The 7969-nt window shown below is 34.1% G+C and overlaps 1 pseudogene; it reads left to right on the plus strand.

Annotated features, from left to right (window-relative positions):
- The first annotated feature begins 331 nt into the window (after positions 1 to 331).
- LOC149196757 (leucine-rich repeat receptor-like serine/threonine-protein kinase BAM1 pseudogene) lies at positions 332 to 1582 on the plus strand (annotated as a pseudogene).
- Positions 1583 to 7969: the final 6387 nt, after the last annotated feature.

The following is a 7969-nucleotide window of genomic DNA, read 5'->3' on the forward strand; positions in this document are numbered from 1 at the left end:
GGCCTGTCCCAACGTGGGTACTACAGGCAATTTATTAATCAAAGAATGAAAATTTACATAAGCTTCTCTCATGCACGGATTACCCGAACAATGACCCTCCATGCGCTTTAAATAGAACTCATGGACCAATCGGGTGTCAAGCCACGGATCAAGTGTCGGTAATACCGAGGTGAGAGTGAACCGTCGGATCACTACATATCGTGACCGTCGGATTGTAAGTTACAAAATGTACAACGGTAAAGAAACACACTTTACCTAACTCTATACTAGACCAAGTTGAACTTAACTATATCCTATGTGTCGGAATATCCTAACAGTGTACAAGGGTTCGATGCGGAGCGGTGAGGAATTTGCAGTGAAGAGGTTGCCTGGGATTGGAAGAGGGTCTTCTCACGACCATGGTTTTGCTGTAGAGATTCAGACTTTGGGCAAGATTCGACATCGCCATATAGTGAGACTGTTGGGGTTTTGCTCAAATCAAGAAATCAATCTGCTTGTTTACGAGTACATGCCAAACGGAAGCCTGGGAGAGTTACTGCATGGGAAGAAAGGTGGGCATTTACAATGGGCTACCAGATACAAGATTGCTGTTGAGGGAGCTAAAGGGCTCTGCTATTTACACCATGATTGCAGCCCGATTATAATACACCATGATGTAAAGTCCAACAACATTCTCTTGGATTCCAATTTTGAGGCCCATGTAGCCGATTTCGGCCTTGCAAAGTTTTTGCAGGATTCTGGGGCTTCGGAATGTATGTCTTCCATTGCAGGTTCCTATGGTTGCATTGCTCCAGGTAAACAATCAAGCTTATCTCCTTGCCTTTAATATTATTTCAATGTGAAATTTCCATGCCCTTTGTTTCTCTGAAGAGAATCAATTATATGAAGGCTGCTGATGGATCGAATGCTTATATGTAAGTTCTCATACAGTATTTTTCTTTTGTTATTTTTTCAGAATATGCATACACGCTGAAAGTGGATGAAAAGAGTGATGTTTATAGCTTTGGAGTAGTGCTGCTGGAACTAGTCACTGGTAGAAGGCCGGTGGGGGAGTTTGGAGATGGTGTAGATATTGTTCAATGGGTAAACAAGATGACTTAACTCAACCAAGGAAGGAGTTTCAAACATTTTGGACGAGAGGCTGTCTTCAGTTCCTTTGCACGACGTTATCCACGTTTTCTGTGTGGCAATGGCATGTGTTGAAGAAAATAGCGTAGAGAGGCTACCATGAGAGAGGTTGTTCAGATGCCCAGTGAAATTCCAAAGATCAAACCTTCTGAAAATCCCCTACCTGCTTCAGAAGGAGATGAATCCCCCCAACAAGCCGGTGCTGCCCACCCTCCTGATCTCCTCTCTATTTGAATCCATTTTCAAATTTTCATTGTTAGGATACATGGTCAGTGCCAGTTAATGTTGTCAAAATTCATACACAGAATATCAGTTAGCAATCGCCACCTCAAAATTCCTTTCAGGAGGGTGATTACTTTACTCAGATGCATTCTGTGAGTCCTGTTGTTTGTTGTGGGAGTGAAATTTATTCACTCATTTTCCTCTAGTGAGACACCATTTAAACCATGCCCTCTGCAGACGCCATATTCATGAAGGTAAGTCTTGAACTTGCTGAGCTGTCATGTAATTCAATTAGAATGAGCTGAGAGCACGTTTTGACTATACAATTTGTTTGTGCGATATCATCAGTGGATCATGCATGCCTGGGGCGACAAAGACTGTATCAAGATACTGAAGAGATGCAGGAAGGCGATCCCGGAGACGGGGAAGCTCATTATTGTTGACGTAGTGGCGCTGGACTCTAATCACAGAGGTGGACTCTAATCACAGAGGTGGTGATAATAATAATGGTGGCCAGAAACAGAAGCCGGTTGTGGATCCTAATTTAGTTCTAGTATTTGATCTAGGAATGGTGGCGCACTGCTCTGGTGGGAAGGAAAGAACATAGAAAGAATGGAAGAAGATTTTATTAGGTGGATTCGGTCGTTATAAAATAATCATCATCCCTGATTTCCAGTTTGTGATTGAAGCATTTCCTTCTTGATTATCTGCTCTTTATAAGCTTATTTTTAGTATTTACAGTGTTAAAATGCAATCAAATTATTGTATTTACAAAATAAACGAAGATTTATCAAAGGCCTTATGGAGACATGAAACATCCGTAGCTAGTGATTTTCTTTAGTCTTACCTCGCAGTCCTGAGAAGACAATGCATCAATGGGTCACGGGACGCTCCTCATCTCCTTCAGAGACATGGAGGATCCGTAGACAGTGCTGTCCTTTCATCTTACCTCTCTCTGAGTAGATAATGTATTAACGGGTCAGGGGGTTTTGTTTTTTGTGGTTCTGTTATGGCTCATGAATGGATGCGTTTATGGATTGAAATTTAAGGAAAATATGGGTTTATTGTAGCATATGAATGGGATGCATCCAAGCATTGAAATTTCAGAAGTTGGGTTTATTGTGCATATGAAATGGCATGTGTTCATGCTTTTGAAATTTTACTCAGAGAAAAGAAAAGATGGATTTGGTATTGCATATGAATGAGATGTATTCTTCGTATATGCTTGGCCATCTATAGAGGTTTCTTGATTTTGGGTATTAACTTAACCTCTTCATTTTGGGTAATTAACTTACTCTAAAATGAAATAAGACATTCAATGTGTACCTTGTAATCTAGATATAAACAAAAGATTTAAAGAAAAGTAATCGCACAATGATTCAATGCAAGATAACAAGGTTTTCCACAAACCAATTATCTCTTCTAGAAAAATTCAACAATTTCAATTTAATAATCCTATCGGCATCTTTTTGTACCTTTTGGGACAATTGCTAGTTAGCTATATTTGGAGAAGTTTTCAATTTTGCTGGAAGCTTTGGATTTCTTTTATTACCATATTCTTGTACAAGCCAGTCTAAAAGTTCTATTTTTATCCTTTCAAAAATTATTTTCGAAAAAAATTCAAACAATGAAAATAAAAATCGATATTATAATGAAGTACTAATTTATAAATTAGTACATGTTATAAAATATTATTTGTGACATTATTTATTTGTAAATGGTTATATTTTAAAAATATTTGTAAATGGTTATTATTAATATCTGCATTATAATTATTTGTAAAAATATTAATATAGTATCATATTTCTACATTTTATTTATGTTAACTTTTATATTTAATTATATTTATATTATTATTTTAATATTTTATAAATATATTTAATTATTTATACAATAAATAATAATAATAATATATATATTTTGTTATATAATTAATACAATAATATTTTTATGTTGATAAATGTTTTTTCTTGAAAATGGTTAAGTTAATCTTTGTATTGCACTAACATTGTGGTATGACAACAACACTTTTTTTCTATCAACATCCCCATCACCACATAATTCGTGTGAACAAAGGAACTCCTTGCACACCTCATGTTTCATTTCCTTTCTCCACGGGGTACCAAGTAGTCACGTAACCATGCCTCGTGTTTCTTTTCCTTTCTTCACAGGGGAATCTATGCCGGTAGAACACCTTTTTTTCTCTGTAAGAAACTCTAGACAACCCTGGCAAAATCATCAACCGAATTCTAGTCTGCGCATTGAATTCCATGATGCACGATCAATTGTTTAGTCCTCCATCAATTTACATTTCCTGTTGTGTCGGATCAAGAGTGAACATGTGTATTTTTACGTTGGCATTTCTTTTCTTCTCAATTCCAACCCCTGTTGTGTTTGATTCATTGGGTTCCATGATTTTTCTTGGGTCTCTCCTGCATTTGCAATACTTGAAACCCCAACGTATGCTTGAAAAGGGCACCAGATCGATCCTCATCGACTTCCTATTCATCCCCAATCGTTGCACCAAAGCGAGATTAAGGTCTTCAGAGATCATTGGTTGTTGATATCTGATCATATTTAGGGTAATCATCTTTTATTTCCCCCAACTTGTATTTGTTTCATACCCTATACATTACAAGCTAAGTCATTGATTATGTTTTGGGTTCGGTGGAGTTAACGACAAAAATAGAAAATAATCCAACTCCCACTCTTGGAATAAATGTCAACAATTTTCGTCCCCACAAATAAACATGACTCAAATCCAATTTTGATGATATACACATAAATTTATTAAACATTTGTAAATTTAATTTTTTTCAATCTCGCGCCCATGAGGGTGTCATGTGGTGATTTAAATGGGCTCAGAGCTTAACGCACCTCCCGCCACCATCCCTTGATCATGTCATCCACCCAAAGCACATTTATGGGGCCTTACCTTTCAAGGAGGGAAGTCGAGGCCCCTTGGAAAGCTTATTGTATATGTGTCAACGACATCTATGAACTCTCCAGCATGTCCTTCGTCCCTAGCTGGTGGCTTGAGCTTTTCTTCCTCCTTTTTCATTTGCTTCTACTCTTATCTTTTCCCACCATGCATCCGGACTCTCGCCTGGTTGCTTAGGTGGGTCACCTCCCATCCACATCGCCAAGTTCCCCCACCCCCCCCCCTCGTTGTCGGATTCTTTCAAGGAAGAAGGTATTGTCTCAAGTTCAACGACGGTGCAGCCAAGCTAGGAAATTGTTATGGCATCCCTCTTTCATGTCACCTCATGCAACTCCCCTCTCATCTCAACCCTAATCCATGTGATGTCTTGCTACCTCTAGTGGCCACGATACATCTAAGAGCTCATTATTGACGTGGCAGTAGTGGTTGTGGTGCTTCAAGGGGATCTTGGGCATGCCTCTGAGTAAAGTCTTCAGCGCATAGCTTCCATGCCAGCATGCCCCCAGACATTCATGGGGAATTCACGAAGAAATTTGTCATGAAAGGAAGGTCACTCTCAATTTAGACTTCATGACTACCATTGCACCCTGGGTTCCTGATACAGGTAATTCATGAAGCCATCAATATCATTAACTGCATATTATTGATTTATGTTGGCATGTCAAGTTGCTGCTTGGTAAAATTCAAGTTGATAGGTGAGAATCCTAAGTCAGTCTCTTATATAGGTTAGATGAACTCAAAGAATTTATGCTTAACATGGAAGGTCAGTTATCCAAGCATGAGATGGGTTCTCCACTCGGCTCTCCAATTCCTCTGTCATGGAAGATTGAAGAACAATTTATCAGATACTTCATTATCATCCTGATGTTTCGGTTCCTTGCAATTTCATCTCAATTCTTGTTATTCCAACTAGTTCTCAGGGCTATAGTCAAGTTTATCTTTGATTCTCTGCTTAGTTTAATTTTCTCGTTGTCTCAAACTTTGTAGTTCAATAAGACTACTCATTTTGTCTCTTGCTTTTGGTTTCTCCCGTGTGGGACAACAACTATTTCAGGTCTTGCTAGTTGTGGACACTCCGTTAATTTTGTTAGTTCTTGACTTTTTGCTTAGCTCTCTTTGGTCTAGTTTCCAAGATGGCAAAGCCAAAAACAATTATATCATCTTATCTTATGTAAATATTTGTTATTACAATGCAAAAACAACTTAAAAGAAAAACAATTAAAATTCAATCTCAATATTTTTCCAAAACTTAGATAATTTTATATTAATCTATATGTAATTATTTATATTTTCCCTTTAAATGTATAATAAATTCAAATTTGTAAATAAGTTTATATTAATTTATATATAGTTATAGATAATGTGAATGGGTTATTCCAAAATTTCACTTACTTTATATTAGTTTATCTATAATTATTTAGAATATATTTTTATATTCTAATGCATTTGTATTAATTTATAGATATGGTTAATTAAATTAAATTTAAATGATCTAAATTTGTATCTTTTTCATCAACCTTAATTCCCATTATTAATATATTAGATTAAAATATACTATCATAATGACTTTCAAAATCCATAAATATGATCTTAATAAATATGATTATTCACTCTTATGACTGATAAATATGTCATTATAAATTAATTAAGTAATAATAATTTTATTATTTTACTTATATATATGATTAATAAAAAGAATAATAACCATTTAATGTTAAAATTGTTTAAAAAATTATATTAGATGATAACTATTGAAATATATATTTAAAAATATAAAACATATTTTATATTTTTAGTAGATAAATATATTTCATTAATGTGTCAGTTTTCACTTTATCATTTTCCAGTGGTTTCCACTTTATCACTTTAATATTTATTAGCAATTTTTATATTATATATTTAAAATTTTTGTATTAATAATATTAGCATTCACACTAAAAAGTGTAAAGATATGTGGATATGAGTGTAATATTATTTTAATTAATATTTGTTTTAATGGTTTCCACTTTATCACTTTAATATTTATTAGCAATTTTTATATTATATATTTAAAATTTTAGTATTAATAATATTAGCATTTGTACTAAAAGTGTAAAGACATGCTCATAGGAATGTAGACGTTTAATTAACATTTATTTTAATTCATAAAAAAAGAAAAGTAAAGGTCAAAAAGGGATTTTGGTACAGGAAGTGAGAAGGAAAAAAATTTCTGAGCTTTTTTTTGGGTTTTTTTTTAAAGAAAAGAAGAGGCAATGCCACGCTGCACCATTTGGTCAAATGAGTAACACCTTCCACAACTCGAGATCCTTAAAGGGTGGAAGGGTGGTTATATCAACCATGGTTAGGAATCGTCAAACATGGTCAACTATCACAATCATACATATTAAACCATAGTCAATCATGGTTAAACATGGTTAACCATAGTCAACTATTATGTATCATTCTCAAATGCAATCAACCATTATAAAAGATGATGAATGATCTAAATAAACATAATCAAATATGACTAACAATAATAATTATTACTTATAGCAATCACATTTCTATACAAAAATAGTTTATTACCATTGTTATTATTTTTACACTGGCTTCCAAAATTATAATCTAATTTTCAATAATTATTAGGTGAATGGTATGGATTTAGTCTCCATAGAATATTCTAGAATATTCTTAATAGAAGTCACAAATCAAAGGTTGAGATTTATCTTAAAAATAGTTATGTTCTTTCTACCATTTTTATTAAATTACTTAAGTAAAAAAAAAATGTCATACAAATAAAAAGCTCAAATTCTCCACAAGAAAATCCATAATTATATAAAAATATCTTTTGGAAATAAGTTATAGATTTTGGGCATATGTTATTAATAAACTATAATACTATAATAAAATCTATTTATAAAAATTTATAAATTAATTTTTTTATAAATAACATGTTATATAATAATAATTATTATTATTGAAAACTTCAACATTACAACACTTGCATTCCATTAATTCTTCATTTTTCAAACCTTGCATTGTATAAATTTTGTGTCCTTCAACAAAATTCTTAAGGTTTTTGAACAAATAATTTAGAAATTCAACCCAAACTTACTTTCTAGTGATGTCATTCACCATGATTATGAGGTGCTCGGGGATTGCCTTCTCATCGCTCAGCGACACCGACGTTCCACATGTCCTCCCCGCCATTTCTGCTCCCTGAAACAAGAACAGTCGTACTGAATTCCATTATCGTAATTTTCACGGGGATTTTTAACCGGAGTTGGGGTACGAGAACCATGCACATAGAACACGCCAAATCTCTGCAAGTGACCGCTACTGGGCGCTTTGACCCAGTTCGTTTTCGTTCCTTTTCTCTTCTTTCTTCTAGGCATGATGCACAATTGATTCTCATCCTGTTCATGGTTAGCATTGACGGAAGAAGGTGAAAATATGACCGTAGTCTAATGATGGTTAGCATTGACGGAAGAAGGTGAAAATATGACCGTAGTCTAATGATGCCGAAGAGTTGTTTGAAAAGTTATGGAAATTCTAGTTATATTTAGAGAAAATTTGGTAAGGATTTTTGCAAATCCAAATTATAGTTGTTAAATTTTAAAATTTAAAATTTTAGATGTCTTAGAAGTTTTTGATGGTGCTGAATCTATTTCCACCATCAAAAACACTATTCAAACACTG

This window comes from Pinus tabuliformis, chromosome 2_2, assembly GCF_031772625.1.
Source record: "Pinus tabuliformis cultivar Carrire ecotype Pingquan chromosome 2_2, CPIR1, whole genome shotgun sequence".
Taxonomy (NCBI): Eukaryota; Viridiplantae; Streptophyta; class Pinopsida; order Pinales; family Pinaceae; genus Pinus; species Pinus tabuliformis.